Source organism: Spea bombifrons, chromosome 2 (assembly GCF_027358695.1).
Source record: "Spea bombifrons isolate aSpeBom1 chromosome 2, aSpeBom1.2.pri, whole genome shotgun sequence".
NCBI lineage: Eukaryota > Metazoa > Chordata > Amphibia > Anura > Pelobatidae > Spea > Spea bombifrons.
Window position 1 is genome coordinate 133,199,081 of NC_071088.1, and position 23,584 is coordinate 133,222,664.

Below are 23,584 nucleotides of genomic sequence, written 5' to 3' on the forward strand. Positions count from 1 at the left end.
TAAGGGGTTAAAGATACTATGGGAAAAGGATTCCATGAACTTTTAATGACTATTTTTGATGCACTCGGATTAGATTTCCAAAAAATTGCCGGTGAATAAAAAATGAGGAGTGCATACGTGGGACTACGTGCACAGATTGCGAAGGTAGTGCCTCAACCTGCGCATCTCAAATTTCTGTCAAATATTGGACGACAAATGTTTTTTGGGGTCTTTTAAATCTCCAATAAAATTGGCAAATTTTATTGGAGTCCCACAAGAGAATGAATATCTGGAAAGATCAACTAGATAAAAAGACATGGACAGGAAAAAAACTTCGAGAAACAAGATGGTGGGCAAAAGAAACGCCCCTCAACTGGGTTTTTGGTGAAAAACAAACACATTCTCTTTACTTTGACACCCTTGAAATTTTACGTGTAATTTCCCAGGAGCATCTTGTTTAAATCAAAAACCTCTTCTGAGGTCTCATCCCTTTTTGTTATAAGCTCAGTGTCAAACTATTTACAAACCTGTCAGGATTCCACCCTACTAGCCCGGACCATGGCTGATTTATTTTTGCTGTTATGTCTGGCTGCTACCACCAGTGGCCACCCTCCCCCCCTCTAAAGTGCTCAGGATCAGATTACCAGGTCAGCTGGGTCTGATCACCTGAGTGGAACCTGGCCTTTATTAACCTGCCCTGCCCTTTAGTCAGGGCCTTTGCATTGAAGTGCATGGACTGTTCTGCTTTGACCTGAGCTACCTGCCTGTACCTGAGCTACCTGCCTGTACCTGAGCTACCTGCCTGTACCTGCACTCCGTACCGTCGGCCCTGCCAGTGGGCCTCCGTACCGTCTGCCCTGCCAGTGGGCATCCTAGCCGCCTGCCCTGCCAGTGGGCATCCTAGCCGCCTGCCCTGCCAGTGGGCTTCCTGCCGTCCGCCCATCCAGTGGGCCTCCGTACCCATCTGCCCTGCCAGTGGGCTTCCTGCCGTCAGCCCGGCCAGTGGGCTTCCTACTGTCAGCCCATTCAGTGGGCCTCCGTATCCGTCAGCCCTGCCAGTGGGCATCCTGCCTAGAGACTTACTGCCTTTACTTGCTGGTCATATAACCTTCATCAATACAGTACCTTTCCAATTATTCTGTTTGTGCTGTGTTTCATTGCATCTGTCCGTACCATCCCACTTACCGTCATGCATCGTGGGGTACAAACGGAACCACTTGTATCCCCTGCTACTGGGCTCCTACCCGACCTGCTTACCAGGGTCGTGACAAAACCAGTGGCCTTGACTTCATGGTAGCATGGAGAATGGTCGAAAGTGCAGTTGAGCAACTGAAAAATATTGACCTCAGCTTTGTAAAACAGAGTGGCACGAAAAAAGTACTTGGCTGGAGAATCTTCACATGATGAGCGACTTGAAGATGAAGTGCAATGCTTTCAAGCTACTGTGTTCAGAACAATTCTAGACAAAATCATACAAAGCTTGACAGACATTTTCAGAAAATAAGCAATTGATCATGGATTCCCACTACTTGGATCTGAACACTTTTTAAGACAATTAGGAGAGATCCCAAAGTGCTAGATGGAGGGACATTGGAGAGAATCTCAGTTGGCAAAAGTAAATGAACGAACTCTCAAAACCGAATACGTTTTGACAACTTATTTCCAAATGTCTTTCTGAAGATGAGACTAAGAAAGTGGAAATAATTCTTGATTATGATGATGATGACTGTATTTCACCTACTGACAAACTGGTTGATGTACAGCAAGAAACAAAGCGCAGTTCTTGTAAGCAGCGCTTTCTTTGCTGTCACAGGTTGTTTGTAAGATACAATATTTAGTAGCATATGAAAATCTTTCTACTGCCTATGACAGGGGCGTCCAACATGCTGCCCGCGGGCCGAATGCGGGCCCGCCGGACCCCGAGGTGCGGCCTGCGCGAGATCTGCAGCAGTAATCGCACCTCCACTGCTGACCGCAAGTATAACTTACCGCGGCACCGGAGGAACACAGCGCGCACAACTCTCTACCCTGCATGTGAGGGCGAGAAGACGGAAGAGCACAGTACAGCCTGCACATCACCCGAGGTGCATTGAGGAAGTTTTTTTACCACATGATCTCTCCTCTTCCCTGCGTGTGACGTCATGCGCAAGGGTCAGAGTGAGGGAAGAAGTTCACCAGGTACGTGGAGGAGCAGGCCTACAGCTCATCATAAAAGCAGCATGCCCCATCAAATTAATTTGTTTTCACAATAAAATTGTGAAGTTAAATGAAATGAATGGTACCCACAGCGTGCCCCAGGCCAAAACCCACAAGGTGCCCCCAGGCCAATACTGTGGGCACACTATGGGTGCCATTCACCCCACAGGCCAATACCCACAGTATGTCCCTTTCTTCGCCTCCCTTTGAAATACAAGCCTTAGGATGTGTCTGAATTATCACAAATAGGCACTATCAGCATAGCAAAATTTCAAGAGGAACTGATTGAACTGAAATCGAACTATGTCCACCAAGAAGACCCAGTGTCTCTGGACTTTTGGAGACAGATATATAAATCAGAAAACTATCCAGAAACTTCAACCTATGTTGTCAAGCTCTGGGCAACGTTTGGGTCGACTTGGCTCTGTGAAAGCACGTTCTCGTTCATGAAGCTGCTCAAATCCAAGCTGAGAGCCACATTAAGTGATGTTAACTCCGAATCCGAATTAAGATGTGGTCTGACTGAATACACTCTAGAGTTCTCAAACATAGTTCAGTCAGCTAATTACCAGTACGCTCATTAGATTTTGTAACCTTGTTGTGCAGTTTTATTTGGCTAAACTTGTTTTAAAATGGTTCGTGGAATTACTTTGTTTTACTGTTTTAAGTAATTTAGTATTTATAGAATATATAAAAGTTGAATAAAAAAAAAAAAAAAAAAGTTGACTGCTTTTTTTTTTAAATTATTGCCAAATTAACTCACTATTAATATGCATTACAAAGCTAAAAGGCCCACGAACACATCCATTTCTGATGAAGTGGCCCACTGCAGAAATAACTTTCTGTTATAACTTTCTGACACCCCTGGCCTATGAGTACCTGTTGACCTTGTCTTTTACATACATTAAGTTGTGTGAGAGAGCGCATAGCAAGCTTAAACTCATTAAGACCTGACTGCGAGCCATATTGGGACACAATCTGCTTGATGTCTTAATGCTCAGGTCAGTGGAGAGAAATTTTCTGGAACAGGTGCAGTTCCAGGATATACTTGAAATTATACGTTAAAGTTCTCCCTTGATGAGGTCTTCGCTGACCGTTTGATCAGACATCGTAAAAGTTTTATACAGGAAATTCTTTCTGGCCTCTATTTCTTCAAAAGTTAAAGAACCAATATTCTTTATCCACATCTCTAAATGTAACCAAATAGAATGTATCACATTTCCTTTAGGTGAATTTTGTACATCCATGGCTTTCATTTGTTAAAGCCATAGATTTTGCCTTTTAAAAAACCCTTTGTTGCTATTAAAATTGAATTATGTTAAACCACATTTAAATCATTTGTCTTGCTTTATTACATCAATATGTGTTACAAAATCAGGAAAAGATGGGCTGATGGGCTATAGTGGGCTGATTCAGTGACAGTGGGCTACTTGACTAGACTTGCCCCCCAACCCTTAGGCTGCCAGCCCTCCCCTGCATATGGGGTTCTCGCCACTGTTTTACTTATATATTTACATGGGACAGAATGCCCTATTACTTTTAAGATACCCGAATCACTGGGGTTGATAAGATAATTTTTGCTGGGAATGTGTGGGTTACTATTGAAAGCACTGAGAGACGGGACTAAAGTTTGTTACCACTCACGAGTTTGTAATCATGTGTACAAAAAGGATACAGGATTACTTAAGTTGGAGAACTTCAAGAAACGTTGCTAGCGTCGTGACAAAAACGCAGAAGTACACATGAAAAAGGGTTTACAAACAAAGCATGGAGAAGGAACAAATACCAAAACTTTTTATTCCTCCTATAGAAGCCATATTACTGGCGAAACGCGTTGAGGACATTTCGTTGTTTACAGTCTTTATTTTTTTGTATTTATTTTCTTTTTAAAATTTGGTCATTTATATGCTTCATATAGGAATGCAACTGTACCACCATAAACAAGAGTACGTTTTTCACCTTTTGGATTCTGGCACATAACACTTCCCTGAGCACTTTATCGAAGCATCATTTCCAAGCACTTTATGAGACGCACCTTAGAAGGATCTCTGGATATATTTCTACCCTCAAGCACCTTCCTCCTACTGTGATTTTTGCACATTTCATCTTATGTGCAATACATTTCCGTAAGTGATTTGGAACTTATTTTACTTTGGCTGTAAGGGTACTGTGCCATTGTGTCCTGTTTTTTTTTCAGATTTTAGAGATTGTAAAGATTCAAATCACGAGAAGAGCCTGATTTAATGTTTCCTCTTGTCTGTGCATACAATACACAGACTTACATTATATAATCAATATTACAATCTACACTATCGTACTTTTTATACCCCCCCATTGTGCAAGCTCCCCTAAGTAGATCTATATCGTGTGGGACAGTGTCTTTTCTTGGGTTGCAGCTGCTTTTTGTTGGGAAGTAACTCATTTAACACTGACTGAAAAAACAACCAGTCTCAGGAATTTAAAGACTTATATCCAGTCTCCATAGTTAGAATTAAAACACAGCATCTGGAAGAAAAGTGAAAACTATTCTCTCTCGAAGAGCACGTCCTCCAATGACAACATACAAGCTCAGAGGCAGCTGCCTGGAGCTCCGTGGTGGCCCGAACAATCAGCCTGTAGCATGGGATCATCGCATGAATATAAACGGAGATTTAACACGTCATTTTTACAAGCAATTTTACATTACAATATTTAAAAACCGAGCCGGACAGGTGAATTTACAGCATAAGTCTCACAATGTGCAAAAAAAAATCTACTTTATACGCAGCAAGTCTTTGTTCTTTACTTTTAGAAACCAAATGAGTCTGAATCAAGAGAAAAGTATAGAAAATTATTGTAAATTCTTTGTAGCTAGACAACATCATTCATGATTGAAAGGTCATTTACCAGAAAATTGATTGCAATGTTTCCAGCTTTCCATCCGGATGCTACCATTACTTTTGAAAACAGAAACTACTGATCCTGTTGATGTTAAGTCACTACCATGTTGATTCTGCCATCATTTAGCCGACAGTATATAGAAGACAAGGGAGAACTGAATCTCTGGCTTAAAAACTACTGGCAGTGAAGGGATCACCCAAAACAAGATAATTCCACAAACAGTCATTGACGTGATTGACATGCGTAGCCTGGACCTATTCCCTGCTATCAGAAGTTTACGTTTCCTTTTGGCGACTCTTCCTTTTAAGTGTGGCCTCGGCCAACAGGTATCTTCCGATCATCTGTAATGTTAAGACATGACATGATTTTTACATCAGTCTCTGGAAGTCAGGAGGGACTGTGCCTCTTTGGGACCAAATTAAGTCTACCTTTCCCCTCTTTATGACCCAGTTTTCTAGGATCTCAGAATGTTTGGTGGGTGTGAGTGTATCACGGCTTCTCTAGCCCTAAGTCACATTGAAGAGTTTAAAAACTGCATAAATAGCAACCAATGGCAACCATAAAGTCACAAAATGAGTAATTAGATATAAAGTTCTCAGGGAAAATGGGCAAGATTTAGCAGGTAAAGAAACCACCTCTCACAGAGAATAAATAAACTCTTGGTGTTAAGTTTATTCTTTTCTAGGATTACGTTTTTAGGACACAGTACTCCATTTTCCCCGATGAAGTTACCACTCACAAAAATCTGATTATCTCATTTTGTTCCAATAGGTTTACTATATGTACAGATCTGGAGGCTGTCACATTTTGGTGACACTTTAATTTCACCACATTGAGCATTGCCCTGGGTAATTAAGACTGAGCCTTTCTACCGTGTATCACACGCAATGAGAAGGAGTCAGGGTGTTTGTTTAGGACATATACAAATAGCTAATACGCTGCTGCCTGAAAATATATCATGCAAAAAGTAAAAACGTTTTAAGAAGAAAACAGTACCATCTTTTTGAAAGGAATTTTTTTTAAAATTTAAAAATATAAAAATTTTAAACTTCACCATCTTAATTAAAGGCATTTTGTCCATGCCCGTTAATCCTAATGGTTTAATCGAGCTCACTTAGCACTCACGCTGTTCAGTAAGGCAAATAATTAGAAATGGGATCTGACTGCTGATAGCAGTAAGATATAGCAAGACCTAGAGGTAAAGCGGCTTTAATGTGTCTTGATGTAGTGATAGCTGTGGCAATAGACTTATTTTCAGGCTTATAGATAACAGCTTAACATAATCACACACAAGCAGAAGCACCGCATCACCTGTTTATCTCGTCTCCTTGGGATTACTTTTTATAAAAAGTGTTTGAACCTTAGAATGATCACTGACTTTCAAAAAGAATTTGCTTTATTATCAAAAGTATCCTGCGATGACCATATTAGTTTTCTGATTCATTAAAAATGTTCCCCTCCAAGATACACTTTAGGTGGCCTCGCGATAAAGTTTATGCACAATCTGTACAATCCTTTACTTAGCAAGAAGACCATTGTTAAAAGAAGCCTTTGCCGTTTCTCTTGGCATTGCAAAGTAGGATGACCACATTAGCCATTTCTTCTTGTATACTTATACATCTCAGTTCTCCCACCTAGTGGGAGCCCACAGCATTCCAGCCTTTCCCTACACATGTGCTGCGGTATGTGTGTAGCTCTTCTGTGAATTTTTACATGCCATACACTGGAAGTACACACTTGGTTAGCAACACGTAAGAAACGTGTGGAAGGAAGTGATGAAGTAACCCATGACCCTGGACAGAGGCAAGTAATTTTACTGTCTCTAGCACACTGTTACCGTTTACTGGCACAGAAATGGTTGTAAACATACTTAAGGACGTACATGCGTGATTTACCGCTTATTGCAATTCACGCCAATCGAGATTAGCTATATTCGGCAATTAGTGGTTTAAGCAACAGACCGAGCCAGATGCAAATATGATAATGGGTTCTCTTCATTGAGGCAAGCCTGCAATGCCCAAAGGGGGTCTTCAGAACCTCCCCTCGATCACCATGATTTGGGGGTTTAAACAAACCAGTGACTCTGGTCTTGTCAATCACGCCCCCTAGCCAGATGTAAAAACGGTGAGGGGCATTCCAGGATGCCTCTTCGGAGAGGCAAGCCTGAATTGCCTAAAAGGAGTCTGTAATGGAATGGAGGATTAGGCCAGGGGGCTTGTCATTAATCGGGTATCATCCTCCACAGTTGTGGGGATTGATGGGATGGGTTGATCCTGGTAGCCTTGGTAGTTTAGACAGACCAGGATCATCCAATATTTTTTTGTAGTCACTGTGAAACCAATCACAGTGGTCAAATCAACAAAAAATTACACACTGAGTGACACAACAAAGCCCAATCTCTTCTTTACTGTCACTTTGATCTTGTGTCAGAGAGAAAGAGGAGATTGTTATTAAGCGAGTATTTAAATCGTTTATTTTTTCCCCATATTTTCCAAATTACTTGATTGCTTTATTTTTTAGATCAATTAGAATTAATTTGTGTTCGGAGTTAATTATTCTTTATATATATAATGCAGCAGTATACTGCTTGAGAGGCTTATGCCATGTTGGCATCTGCCTCTGATAGTAGTGAGACTGACACTGCGTCAGACTGCCGTAGGTCAGTTTTCTGTCACTGACAGCAATGTCAGCGTCAAACAGGAGACGTACCACTCACCCTTCACCGGCCCAGTTGCTGGTGTTGGTGAGGTATGGGTTTTCCCAAACCTCAATCATCAATTACTGCCACATCTGGCAAAAAGGTGGATGTGAAAGTGAGTGAAGCGTGAAGACCAGTATAAAGAGAAGTAGATAAAATATAATAAATGTAAGACTTTCCTTTCTTTTGGTATGCCAGATACACAGCTGAACAGATAAGGATTACAGCTTCTCTTTTTTCACGCAATACAACACACAAGCAAACAGAATTAAAAAGATCCTGGACAAACACTGGCACACTCAGAAATGTAGAGTTTCTGGGCATTGTTTTGCCAGACAAACCCCAGATTATTTTTTTAAAAATGGGGTCCCTTAAAACGATCCTCTCTCCTAGTGTATTGCCAAAACAAAGAGTCAGCCCTGATCCACATATGTTCTTAGGAAATAAACCGAAAGGCTTCCACAAATGTGGACATTGTAAAATGTGTACGTTCCTACCTAAGAAAACAGACCACTTTATAGGTCATAAAAACGGGCCGCTTACATACATGATTAAACATTTCATTAATTGTTCATCAAAAAATGTGGTATATCTACTCGAATGTGGTTGTGGCCTACAATACGTAGGAAGAACAATTAGACCAATGAAATTAAGAATTTTGGAACATCTGGGAAATATTAGAAATAAAAACATGAAACAGTGTCCCGAGACATTGCAATGCATGCCCACTCTTCGGTGGAAACCCTAAAAATAATAGGAATAGATTGGGTCCCCCAAAATTGGAGAGGAGGTAATGCGGCAGAAAATCTAAAAGAGAGACTGAGTGGATCTTTAAGCTAAAAACGTTTAAAAATGGAGGGCTCAATATGGAGCTGGATATTTTAGCCCATATTTAAAGAATGTTAATTACCTTTCAAATAGACCTTTAAAAATCCTAAAAAACTTCCCTTCGAAAGAATCAGATTTAAAAAAAACCTGAAAGGTTTGTAGGGCCACAATGTAAAGAATTGAAATATGATTTAAGATACACCGATACCCACACCTTCTTACATATAATAAATATAATTTACACTTAAACACACAAATGACAAGCACCAGAACACCTTAGTGGTTGAATACTCATCTCTTCTCCCCCTCTCCGTATATTCAGTTTACGCTTAAAGACACGAGGAAACAAGAATCAAAATACCCAAAGGCAGTAATCTTTTATTGTATATGGCCACATAGACATGATCCCAACGATGGAACAAACACTTTATTTTACACTTTAAATTTGAAAAAACTATTGTAAACCAAATTCTCGTGCTCACAGGTGTAAGTGAAAAAATTATAATTATAATGTACTTCCACAATACTTCCCAGATGACTGCAGCAGCCCAAAGACACTCTTCCTCAGGGTGTAGATATACTGATAAGCAGATGATTGGGGCAGAGGTACATATAGGGAAAAATAATATAATATAGTGCAGAGTATATAACCAACAATTAGTGTGCGATATAGATGCTTCAGACCCATCAAAATAAAGTGAAAAGATTCCTTTTAGTTATCTTCGTAGAGAGTCTATAAAAAACTAAAGTGCAGTATCTTAAGGTAAAACGAGTATAGATGGTAGAAATGCACTCACGGTTAGTCTATGCACAACCTGAATAGTGTGCATACAAGCTCTTTATACCGAAAAGTCCATAAAAGTTCGAGAAAATCTTGACGCACGGAGTACAGACGACATCCGGAGGGGAAACGCACTGACTTCAGATGCGGAGACAAGACAAAGATGGCGCTGCACACCTAAAGGATCGACGGAGGACTCCAATCAACACTCCTGAGGAAGCCAGAACCGGCGAAACGCGTTGAGCGAATACTCTAAGAGCTCTTGAGAGTATATACGTTTTTATTATTTTACCAATTTTATTAAGAGTATTATTTGCTGTACAACAGGCAAATCTAGTCTTATTTTAATACTGGCATGGATCCAGAATAAAATACTTTTTATACTACAATACCCTTGGTGTTGCAGTTTATAGTCACGCCTTGGTATATATATATATATAAAATCAAGCTGCAAAGGAATCCAGAACATCCAGTGCTGAGGAAGACGCAACTGCTTCGAAACGTTACTATACCATTGGGTATTTATGTTTGTGTTTTCTTACATACTCTACTCAGATTCCGAGGCTTGTTTTGACTGAACTTAGACCAACTCATACACACTGGAAGCGGAGGTCATATTTATCTAATGGGTAAGCACTAGAGCACTTTATGGACATTTTTTGATCGACAACGATCATTAGATTATTCGTGTATGTTTGTAATTTTACAAAGGTACAATATGTTATAGAGGATATGGGTGCACTCCATAGTGAGTAATTGATGGTATAATTGATGTGATCAGCACCTTATTCTTATTTATTTATTTATATCATTGTCCATATGCACAATACTCACTTTATATACATGTAATTATAGTCCCTCCATATGCTCTGATTTGTTTTCGAGACCTCTTTTGTCCAACTTATGAAATGCTGTATGTGTTTTTATATTTTTTTGTACAATAAAGTAATACATATTTTATATGAGGGCTTGTTTAGAACTCGTTTTCCTTTGGTGTGCAACTCATTCACATTGTGAAGATACTGACTGTGATAGCCTCCCAGACTAACATTTATGCAGCACATTATCTTGCTGCCCACCCAACTTGCAGCTTCTCCAAGCATCAAAACTGGTATCCAACGGATGCCACTGAGCTCTGCCGATTTTGGACCCTTATGGGCATAATCAAGAGACCCACTGTGCGCTCCTACTGGAGCAAAGACATTGTTATGTCTACCCGCATATTCCCCTATACAATACCCGGGTTATGTTACGAAATGCTCTTGCGTTTTCTGCAATGAGTCAGTGCCACCCAAAAGAAGACCCTCAGTATGATAGGCTATATAAAGGTACGGCCCTTTCTAACACTTTTAGGGCAGGTTTGATGAGGTGTATACCCCAAGCAGAATTTGGTCATTTCTCTCATGAAGTACAAGAGGAGACTCAGAAACAGTACATACCTTCAAAACGCTCGATATGGCATGAAGTTCTACAAACTGAGAATGAGTACGTTCAGGCATTCCGGGTCTCAGATAAAGGACTGCTACCTTGACCCTCCTGGTTGCCCAGAACATCTGAACCAGTGCTAAAATTGTGTGGGGCCTTTACTTTCCTGATGAACAAAGGTTACCATCTAGACCTTGATAATTTTTACACCAGGGTCACTGTGTTCTGACTGCTTTACTACGCCGAGACAGTCGCCTGCGGTACTATAAGGTGTAACCGCAAGGTGTTCCCTGCACAGTTAGCCCAGACTAAGTTGAAAAAAGGGGGAATACTCCATGCTGCACCAGGAGGAGCTTCTGGCACTTAAGTTTAGAGACAGGAAGGATGCGTGTGCTCAGCACCATCAATGACGAGAGCACTATGCCCGCCCCTGTGAGAGCTGGGGTTACTTTGAAGGCAGCATACATAGGGGCCTATAATAAGCACATTGAAGGTGTTGACCTGGTGTGCCAGTTGCTACAGCCATACCTCATCATGAGGAAGTGTAAGGCATGGTACAAAAAAGGTAGCAATCTACATGAGCTATTTTTAAACAGTCACACCCCAGAGAAAAAACATTTCTGCAATTTCAACTCCAATCTCTTCTGGTGCATCTGGCCATTCGGCAGTTCCAGGAGTTTATGAGATTGTTACAAAAAGGTAAAGAAGATAAGATCTTGAATGTACATGAATTTAACTTTTTGAAAATGGAGGCACCCAAAGTTGCCGTATTTTATTTTTTACCAAAAATACACAAAAATGTTTCATCACCACCAGGCAGACCCATTATCAGTGGGATCAACTCTTTGACTAGTAATATCTCTCAATATGTTGACTCTTTTCTACAGAAATATGTGCGTATGATCCCATCATACATCAAAGATACTAAACATATTCTCAACATATTGAAAGAGGTCCAGTGGCAACCTGATTATTTATGGGTAACAATCGATGTATCGTCACTATACACCGTCATTCCTCATGATTTAGGAATAGAAACCATAAACAAGGTTTTAAAAAAAGACATCAGTATGAGTGATCTACAAGGTCAATTTATTATAAATTGTATCAATTTTATTCTCAAACACAACTTTTGGTTTGAACATTCATTTTATTTACAGCTCTGTGGCACCGCCATGGGGACCAAATTTGCACCAAGCTATGCCAACTTATATGTGGCTGATTGGGAGGCCAACTCAATCTGGGCCCACAATCCGTTTGGTGCATATTTGGTCCTCTGGCGGCGCTATATAGATGACATCCTAATAATCTGGAAAGGATCGTTAGGGGAGCTACATGACTTTCTGCTTTTTGTGAATACGAACAATTATAATTTACAGTTCACTTCCTCTATTGACAAAACGCAAATTAATTTTTTGGACCTTACACTTTTTATACAGGATAACAAAATACAATCAAAAACGTACTTCAAACCCACTGATGGGAACCAGTTATATTGAGTTTTCAAGTTGCCATCATCCTCAGTGGCTGCACAACATACCAAAGGGGCAATTTGCCCGGGTACGTAGAAATTGTACTGAAGACGAGGATTTTTCCATTCAAAGTCAGACACTTATAAATAAGTTTAGAGAAAGAAAATATCCTGATAAGCTATTATACGATAGCTTTAAAGCTGTAAAGGACAAAAAAAGAGATTTCTTTCTGCAAGACAAACAAGACAAACTGGCGAAAACGTTCGATTTCGCTTTTCTGACAAAATATAACGACAAGGCGTACGATATTAAAAAGGCGATAGCAAAATGCTGGCCAATCTTAAAACAAGATAACATCTTAAAAGATCACTTACCTTCAAAGCCTAGTGTCATATATAAAAAATCTGAGAATCTGAAGTCAATACTGGCGCCCAGTGTCTTGCCACAAATAAAAGAGATAAAAGAGGACGATAACTTTCTCTTTAAGAAAAATCCTGGTTTTTTTCGTTGTGGAAAGTGTAAACTTTGCACAACATGTCACCAACAGAGTAAAAAAAACACTAAATTTAGTTGTACAAATACCAAGAAAGAATATATAATAAAACATTTTATCCATTGTAGGTCCAAAAATGTGATATACCTGTTAGAGTGCGGATGCGGCACTCAGTATATAGGTAGAACCACAAGGGAATTGAAAGTGAGAGGTTTAGAACATCTGGGTGGTATACGCAATCAAAATCTTAAACATAGCGTCCCCAAACATTGTAATCAGTGTAGAGCCTTCTCTTTGCCACATTTTAAAATTATAGGGATTGATGTTATTTCCCCTCATTGGAGAGGAGGTGATCTCCAACAAATATTAGCACGTAGGGAGACCGAGTGGATTTTTAAATTTCAAACTCATAAAAAAGGGGGACTAAATACAGACTTAGACATCCTAGCTTTTATGACATAAAAAAAAAAAAAAAAAAATATATATATATTTAGGAGATATATTTCTTTTCTCCGTCAATTTGCACGTCTTAGCACTTTTTATTTGCACTTTCAAATAATTAAGGTGGATTACTGCACTCCAAATAGATAAGTTATGCCATAAATTTGTGCTTCTGAATATAGCATAACATTGCACTTTAAATATTGCACATTATATTTAAATGATACCCATTTAAGGGTAATGATACATGGTCACAGCATAGCACTTTAAAATGGCACTTTAATCTCTGCACTTTAATTGGCACTTTATTAATATGTATAAAATACTGTTTACAATTGTGTTCTTGTTTCCAGATGGAATTTGTAATGATGTATTTTTATTTTCCCTTTGAATACTCTTCTAAAAAATCATGTTTGTAGATTTTGATATATTAAAAACAATATTTAAAAATCCTATTTAATAACTATATTTAAAAACAATCTCTTTGATATAATAACAATAGTTTTATAAATATACAATTTATTGATTATAAAATTAACTTTTTATTGGTTCCATGATTAAAGATAAATATTGTGATTTTAATTCTTTATAATAAACATTTATTATTTTATATATAATCCATAGAAAAGACAGACTACCTTTTTGGTCCATTGATTTTATTGAAGAATATTCGTAAATAGTCATCAAAAGACAGTGTCTTATGTTTGTTATTTGATATACATTGTCTCGTTTTCGTAACAACTTGGACCTTTTAATGATTATAGTGTCGGCATCTTATTCATCCCATAAGCAGGAGCGTGTGCGGTTATACTTTTAACCCGAGCAGGGAGCGAGTAGACCAGTTGCCGGAGAACGTTGTACGCGACTATGTAATCGCGTACACGACGCCAATGACGTGACGGCAGACGAACAGCCGGATTGGACGCGTCGAATGACGCAGGACGCTCACAACCCGGAAATTGTATTTAACCGCGACACGGACCCAAAACTCAATACAGATATATGCGGTTTTTTGAACTTTCGAACTTTTCTCCTGAGGAAGCCAGTATAGCACTGGCGAAACGCGCCGAGAGAGAGCTGATATAACCCCGAGAGAGCATTGTATACAGAGGATCTGGGACTTCATTCTATATGCGTGTTTGCACACTACGATATAGTTGTGCCTGCAATAATTGTAAGTGTATCCAGACCTCCCTCTCTGTGGATTTGTTTTAGATACTGCACCATTTGTGGTCTTTTCTATTTTTATAGAGTTTTAGAAGATATGAAAATTCTGCTACCGTTGAACCCTGATGAGCCTGACTTATTCAGCAAGTTTGTGAGTGGATCTTACACCCTTTTTTATTTTTCATTTTTACATACATACTACACTATTAGTGTTGTTTTTGTTTTTCTCCTCATGTATATGCGCTCCTTGGTTGTCTTGTTGTATCATTCCGGGTCTCAGAGAAAGGACTGCTACCTTGACCCTCCTGGTTGCCCAGAACATCTGAACCAGTGCTAAAATTGTGTGGGGCCTTTACTTTCCTGATGAACAAAGGTTACCATCTAGACCTTGATAATTTTTACACCAGGGTCACTGTGTTCTGACTGCTTTACTACGCCGAGACAGTCGCCTGCGGTACTATAAGGTGTAACCGCAAGGTGTTCCCTGCACAGTTAGCCCAGACTAAGTTGAAAAAAGGGGGAATACTCCATGCTGCACCAGGAGGAGCTTCTGGCACTTAAGTTTAGAGACAGGAAGGATGCGTGTGCTCAGCACCATCAATGACGAGAGCACTATGCCCGCCCCTGTCAGAGCTGGGGTTACTTTGAAGGCAGCATACATAGGGGCCTATAATAAGCACATTGAAGGTGTTGACCTGGTGTGCCAGTTGCTACAGCCATACCTCATCATGAGGAAGTGTAAGGCATGGTACAAAAAAGGTAGCAATCTACATGAGCCATTTTTAAACAGTCACACCCCAGAGCAAAAGCATTTCTGCAATTTCAACTCCAGTCAATCTATTCTGGTGCATCTGGCCATTCGGCAGTTCCAGGAGTGGGAAGGACTACCGAAGACCACTTCATTTATAAAATCCCGAACAACCACAAATAGAAACCCACAAAGGAATGCAGAGTGTGCCGAAGGAAAGGCAAAAGAAAAGACTTCATTTTTATTGTCTTCTGGCCCTTCCCAGACGGCACAGCGATTGCTTTAGGAAGTATCATATGCAGCTCCCATTAACCCCCCAGCAGCTGCCGACTGTTAATCCCATCACCTGCTGCTACACAATTTCTGTATTTTTCATATAAAGTGCACTGTGTAAGAAAAAATACAGAGCTCGGTTAGCTATGAAGTCCGGGAGCCTGTGGTATCTGACTAGGTTCCTTTTATATATTTATAGACATTGCACCAATCCGAACCAAAGGATAGGTCCTTCATTCCCCGCTCACCCACTCCTGAGTCAGACGTTGCCGTCTCACCCTCCCTCCATGCTTGGTCAATTCCCAAATTGACGGCGGAATTAACAAAAAGAGGCATTCCATTTTTGGCCTTGGCTAGGAAAGCAGAGCTTTTCCGCCTACTGTTTACTAGTCCCCTGTCTCCTCCTCCTAGATCCAGCCCTCCACAATCTAGTTCTGTGGACTTGGCTCAAATGAGGGACATGCTCACCTCACTAGTGGCATCTGTCTCCTCTATTCAAGAGAGGTTAGCCAATTTGGAAGCCCAGCCTGAAATTTCTCCAGCCCATTTTATTCAGGGTAATCTTAGGAAAGATATCCTGGAAGGGAAAGATGTTAATTTGGTCTCCCTCCTCATCAGTTCTCATGACTCGGCAGGTAATAAAGTATTAGAGGAGTACCGGAGGTTGTGTTACAAGATGGCATCACCGCAAAACGAATCCATTTTTAACAATATCCTCCAACGACCGAAGGATACATCCATAAAATTTGACAGAGCCCACCGCGCTCTCAAACCTTGGGGAGACTCCAGAGGACTCCCAAGAGACATTATATGCAGGGTTCATGATTACCCACTGAAAGAAAATATCCTCCGTAAATGCAGATCTCAATCTGATATTAAACGGGACGGCCATGAAATTTCCATTTTTCCAGATCTCTCGCAGATTACTCTACAAACGAGAATTCTGAAACCTTTAACATCTTTTGGAGCTTTATATCCAAAATACGCGATGGTAACGGTAAACTACATTACAAAACAAACAAAATAGCTAACCGCTTTCATAACTACTTTCGTGATCTCTATAACCTACCTGCACAGACATCATCTGGTGAAACTATCTGCCCTCTCAGACGGCTATTTGGATAAATTTCCCAATAAAAGACTCCCCTCTGAGGGTAGGCTTGACTTCCCCTATCACTTTAGAAGAAATTACAAGGGTCCAGACGGATTCACACCCCTCTATCATCAAATGTGTTCACGTTCTATGGCCACGCATGCTTACTTTGTTTAATGCTATGGCCAGGGGTACTCTCAAATCGAATGTTGCCCACATCACCGTTATTCCCAAACCCATTTATTATTATTGTTTTATAGAGAGGATCACATATAAGCAAAAGAAATCTCACTGGAAAATAGGAGTTTTCATTATAATCACACTCACCCGCTAAGAAATTCTATAATTACAAGATAAATAGGGGAAAATATATAAAGGAAATATAAAATTTCTACCTTGGTATGCACATGTTCAAGTTATACAGGGAAGATTTAGCACTCGTAAAAAGTAAGAGTATTACCAACTGTAGTTTCTTTATACACCCAACTAAGTAATACACATAGGATTATTTATAGGTTAAAAGAAATACCACCGGTAAATAGGACTTCCCATCATAACGACATTTATTATAATTGTAGGACTTTAGGGGAGACAAGGAAAATATAATTAGTATGTTAGTACCCATGTGTTCAAGTAACACATGGAGGTTTATACATACGTTAAAAGAAATAGTACTAGATTTTTTTCCCCCCTCCCCGCCGGATCCCCCAATAGTGGTCTACCTCACGACGGGAGGACGCCTCCTGCCTTATGTCTGGATAGGACATAAGTTTCGTACTAGAGTGCGAAAGATGACTGAGAAGGGCTATCAAAGTCTACCTAACCTTAGGGAGAGGTAAATTGGTCACTAAAAATGTGACCTTGTCATTATATGTTTTTTTCATGGCGCGGGATATGGTTTGCACAAAATACAGTGGAAATTATGGTTAAATTTATTTCAGTGAATGCACAAGGGATAAACACTACTGCCAGAAGATCACTAATATATAATTATTTATGTAAGGAAAAAGTAGATATTTGTTTCCTACAAGAAACACACTGGAAACAATCAGAGAAAATAGCCAAATTTGGTAACTTATTTCCCATGTTTCATTCTTCAGATAAGACAAAAGAAAAAGGGTGTAGCTATATTATTCTCTAAAAAGATACAACTTAAATTAGAACACCAAGTAATAGACTCAGACGCTAGATATATATTTCTGATTTGTGAAATCAATAATGAAAAATACACACTTATTAATATCTACCTCCCAAACATCTCACCTATCACTTTATTAAACAGAATTTTAGGAGAAGTGGAAGACATTAAGATAGGCAGATTGTTGATGGCAAGAGACTTTAATTGTGTTCTGGATCCCACTATGGACAAAAAATTTACTAAGGGAAATACTATACATACTGGAATACTAAAACAAGCTAAAGCTTTAAAAATAGGACCTTAAATTATAATTCTTTTTGATATCTGGTGTACTTTTAACCCACAAGAGATAGCCTTTACCCACCTTTCACAAGTCAATTTTTCCTATTCCATGATAGATATGATATGGGGAGATGTAGGTCTTCTCCATAAAGTAGAAAAAAAATCAACATAAAAGATAATACATGGTCTGATCATAATACTGTCTGTCTGGTACTAAAAGATATCGCTTAACATCCAAAAAACACCCATCACTCATAAGAGTGATCATGATTTGCTAAATCAAAGGCAATGTTTTCTAAACACACTGCCTTTGACCAGTATTGGATCTGCCTCCCTCCTTCATTTGCTTCTAGTGAGGGAGAGAGACAGATCGGTGTGTGACAGGTATTCTGAATAAAATAAAATATATATATTGATCCAAAAGGCTCTTAAAAGAGCCACCTATTCAATATTAACCCCTTCATTGCCATAAACAGTGATCTTGCATAGTGGCAATTGGTTTTTTTTTGGGGGGGGGGTATTTTTTTTTCACTTTTTTAGGCGTTTTGTTTTTTTTTATTTTTATAGGAGCCATTAACCCTTTCCTTCCCCACTATTTTTGCTGCAATTCTTACCATGCAGCGGTATACGGCTGAGGAGGCGTATGCCTTTTTGGCCACAGATTCTGAGGCCACTGATACAGCGTCAGATTTTGACGTTGGTCAGTTCACAGATGCATCTAGTGATGTATCTGTGGCTGTTAGGACGCCTGCCACACATAGTCGTGGCAGTGCACCAGAGGCTTGGGTAGCTCCTAATAGGTACAAGCCAGCTATCCCTCCTTTTTCTGGAATTCCTGGCATCAATATTGATGTTACAAGATTCACTCCACTGCAATTTGTGCAGGTTTTTTTGGGAGATGATGTATTGGGAGACATTGTCGCACAAACTAACCTTTATGCCCAGCAGCACCGTGCTGCTAGCCCTAATTCTTTTTGGGCAAAACAGCCATGGACTCCCATTGACGTGCCAGAATTTCTTAAATTCTGGGCACTCACAATGTTAATGGGAATTATAAAAAAGCCCTCCATCCGCTCCTACTGGAGCACCAGCCCCATCTGTAGTACCCCCATTTATGCCCAGACTATAACTAGGCAAAGGTATGAAATGATTCATTTCATGCATTTTAATGACAACAGCCTGTGCCCCCCTAAGGAGGACCCCCAGTTTGATAGGCTCTACAAAATCCCCCCCCCCCCCGATTAGCCATCTCACTACCAGGTTTCCAGGTTTGTACACCTGGAAAGAATATCTGCGTGGATGAATCCCTGATGAAATATAAAGGAAGGTTGGGATTCAAGCTGTATATTCCTTCCAAGCGCTCTAGGTATGGAGCGAAGGTGTATAAGCTCTGCGAGAGCGAGACAAGGTATACTCATGCCTTCCAGGTATACGAGGGTAAGGATAGCTACCTTGACCCTCCAGGTTGCCCAGAACATCTGGGCACCAGTGCCAAGATTGTTTGGGACGTAATATTCCCCCTTATGAACAAAGGCTACCACTTGTATGTTAACAACTTCTATACAAGCGTCCCTTTGTTCAAGCTGCTGTATTGTTTCGATACGGTAGCTTGCGGTGCTATAAAAAAGAACCGCTCGGGTTTCCCACGACGTCTGGCATGAACCCAGTTAGGAAAGGGGGAGACCTCAGCTCTACGTCAAGGGGAGCTCTTCAGTGGCGTCGCCAGGGGGGGGGCCAGAGGGGGCCATGGCCCCCCCTACATTATGCTGTGCCCCCCAGCGTGCCCCCCCAATTAAAACGCTATACCATTTTACCCGGTGTACACAGCAAGCTCCAATTGCAGCCGATGCGGCTGGCAGCTTCAAAGCAGCTTTAAAACTGCCTCCGCTGGCCGCTTAATGGATTGCCGGCATGCCAATCACTGACTGAGGCTCTTCGTCCCGCCCCTTTGAAGGGGGCGGGCTCTTACGGAGCAGTTGCTTGTCACTGCCTGACAGGGAGAAGAGCACAAGGGAGAAGAGCAGCTGTGTTACAGTGGAAGAATGAAGGCCAGCAAAAAAAAAGTATTTTATTTTAAATAAATAGTGGAGGTGACAGAAGGAGGGACATTAACAAGGGGGGGGGCTGCATTGGGAAAATTAAATAATACACAAAGGTTGGCTGGGGACATAATTACACATCAGGGTGGTTAGAAGGATGTCACATATATCAATACACAAACGGGGGGGGGTTAATACACATGGGTATGGGGGCCATTAAATTAACCAGTACAAGGGGTTGGTGCATCAATACACAAGGGAGGGGGGCTGGCTGGGGGCATCAAATAAATCAATACACAAAGGAGGGGGGCTGGCTGGGGGCATCAAATAAATCAATACACAAGGGAGGGGGGCGGGCTGGGGGCATCAAATAAATCAATACACAAGGGTGTATTGCAAAAATGCACAAAGGGGGGAGGCACAAATACACAAGGGTCAATACACACAAACAGCAAAGCAATGTGGAAGGCATTTTATATGGTTATCCCATCCTGATGTGGGGTCCATGTGGCAGCAGAGCCTGCCCTGGGGTATGTGTTTGGGTGTCAGTGTGGCAGAGCCTGTCCTGATATGTGTTTGGTCATCTGTTTCCTGGCACTTTACTTGCTGTAGAGGGTTAAATAGAACTTTGTAATTTTTATTTATCCAGATTTTGTGGTCACTTTAGAGGACAAAACTTTCTAGGCCTAGAAATCAGAGGAAAAGTAAAGGTTTTGTGTTATTTACTCTTATTTCAATCTGAATATATTATTAAAAGTTAGATGTTGGTTCAGAGTTTGTGAAACTCATTTCTTGATTTCATTATACAGGACGCTATTCCCCTTTGGTTTCACGGCCTTCACAGACCAAGTGGTACTCAGCTTAGTTATATGCAGCTGCATGCATTGTGTTATCTGTGATGAGGCGTTCATTTGGTGACGCAGCGCTAAGATGGTTGTGATGCATTAATGGCTAAAAGTTTTGTTGAAGTTTCCATTATGTCTAATCTCCTTAATTTATTTGGGCCTTTTAACTTTTTTGATTTCTGGGATTTTAATAATGTGATAAAAATGATTTATAGTTGTTTGGATGTCAAATAGTGTGTCAAATTCTGTTGATCTGTAACTGCTATGTTTCCATACATTATTTATGTATACCTGCAAATACAGGTTTTTTTTTGTCTTATTCAGTTGCACGTGCTGTTTCCATGTGTTGTTTATTTGATCTATACCTGAACTACAGGGAGTAAGTAAAAGAGCGGTATGGTTTAGTGAATGAGGGGACAAAGGGACTGTGGGGATGATTACAGGGGAGAGGACCTCTCAATGTCACGGTGCAGTCAGAAGGAGGGAACACTGCACTGACTCGCAGTCTTCCCCTGATCTGCAGTCAGTGTGGCAAATATATTGCCAGCAGTGTCTAATATTAATATATATCGGAAGCCGGGACTAATAATATATACCGGCTGCAGGGTCTAATATTAATATATATCAGCAGCAGGAGCTAATATTAACATATAATGACAGCAGGGTCTAATATTTATATATATCGGCAGCAGGGGCTAATATTAATATATATTGGCTGCATGGCATCTTATCAATAAATATTGGCTGCAGGGGCTAATATTTATAATATATTGGCTGCAGGGACTAATAATTTATATATCGGCAGTAGGGGCTAATATCAATATATGTTGGCAGCAGGGTATAATTTTTATGTATATTCGCAGCAGGGTATAATATAAGTATATATCCGCAGCAGGGGCTAATATCAATATATATCCGCAGCAGGGGTTAATATTAATATATATCGGAAGCAGGGTGTAATATTTCTGTATATTGTCAGCAGGGGCTAATATTAAAGAATGAAAAATAACTGTCACTTTAGTTGTTATTTTGAAATCATATTTTAATCACGGTCTTTACTTCAAAGAGATAAGTGCATATTATGTAGTTAAAAATGCACGTCTAACGTGTGTATGTATGTGTGTATATATATATATATATATATATATATATATATATATATATATATATATAGTGTATATGTACCGTTTTATAATTGGCCCCCCTACTTTGGTCTCTGGCCCCCCATGTGCCCCCCCTAAATATGAAAGCTGGAGACGCCACTGGAGCTCTTGGCATTGAAGTTCAGGGACAGAAAAGCAGTGTGCCTGCTGAGCACCATTCACAATGAGAGAACTGTGGAGGTTTCTGTCCGTGGCAGAGCTGGGGTCACTAGAAAGCCAGTGTGCATCAGGGCCTATAACAAGCACATGGGTGGAGTTGATCTGTCAGATCAACTCCTACAGCCCTACCTCATTATGAGGAAGACAAAGGCCTAGTACAAGAAGGTTGCAATTTATCTCATGCAAATTGCAACCTATAACACTTTTTTGTTGCACAAAAAAGCAGACACTGGGCTGAAACTGTCTTTTTTGCAGTTTCAGCTCCAAGTAACTTCAAGTATATTGTACCGTGATGCACCTGGTCCCCAAGTGGTGATGGGAGCCAGCAGAATTGGGGCTACCCATTATTAAAATCCCCCCTACAGCAAAGAAGCAGAATCCCCAAAAGAGATGCAGGGTATGCTACAGCAGGGGGCAAAGAAAGGACACCACATTTTACTGTCCAGATTGCCCTGGAAAACCTGCACACTGTGTCGGTAACTGCTTCAAGTTGTATCACACAGTTTCCCATTTAAAATTTTTTTTTTGTTCCTGCTCTATTTTTGTATTATTTTTTTTTTAATTTTTTGTTACATTTACTGTTTTTTAGATTTTATTTGCTCCACCATTTTTTTTAAGCATTTTTATTTGCACTGACAAGTGACCCCTGTGTCTATTCCGTTGCATGATGGACCGCTTAAGGTGCTAGATCAAATCCCTTCTTGGAGATAGGCCAGGCTTTCTTGTAACCTGTCCCTACTGATAGTTGGGTACAAGCATTTTTCTTTACCCAGATGTAAAACTTCCTAGTTGAAAAACTGAATTGCTCATGTTCCAAATGTGGCCCTTTTGCCCCATGCATGTGGGGTATCAATGTACTCAGGAGATGTTGCTGAACACATATCGGGGTGTTGTGTGACAGTGACATACCAGGAGCTGTAATTTCACACCTGAAGTACAAAGTGTGTGAAAAAAACACCAAAAACAATTACTATCACAAACTTTGACAAGGGTTGGTGGTAGGATTAGTGCATGGAAAGGGTTAAACTATCAGCATCTAAAATACCCCGAGGTGTCTAGTTTTCAAAAATATATGGTTTGGTGGGGTAAATTTAATTTGCCGGCTTCAAAGATGCCCCAAATACCACATGGAGACAGAATTACCAGATTCAGAGAAAAATGGTTTTGAATTAGCAAAACGATACTTGTACCCATAACGTGCAGAAGAAAGAAAAAACACAAAAACATTGGGTATTTCTAAACTTGGGACAAATAGATTCTATTTAGCAGGTTTTTTCAGTAGTTTTTTTTATGATGAATAAAAGCTTTTTCAAATAAAAGTGAGAAAATGTGGGTTTTTTTAAAAAAATTGTCATTTTATTATTTTTATTATAGGAAATTACATCATATGAGAAAAATGATGGTGTCTGAAGAAAGCCCTTCTTGTCCTAAAAAAAAACAATATATAACTTGTGTGGGTTCAGTAAATGGGTTAAGAGAAAATT

General features: G+C 40.0%; 1 non-coding gene across 1 annotated transcript; it reads left to right on the top strand.

Annotated features, from left to right (window-relative positions):
• The first annotated feature begins 22,727 nt into the window (after nucleotides 1–22,727).
• LOC128476073 (small nucleolar RNA SNORA35) lies at nucleotides 22,728–22,857 on the top strand. Its single transcript, XR_008347099.1, has one exon. It is a non-coding gene; the product is annotated as a small nucleolar RNA SNORA35 (small nucleolar RNA).
• The last annotated feature ends 727 nt before the right edge of the window (nucleotides 22,858–23,584 follow it).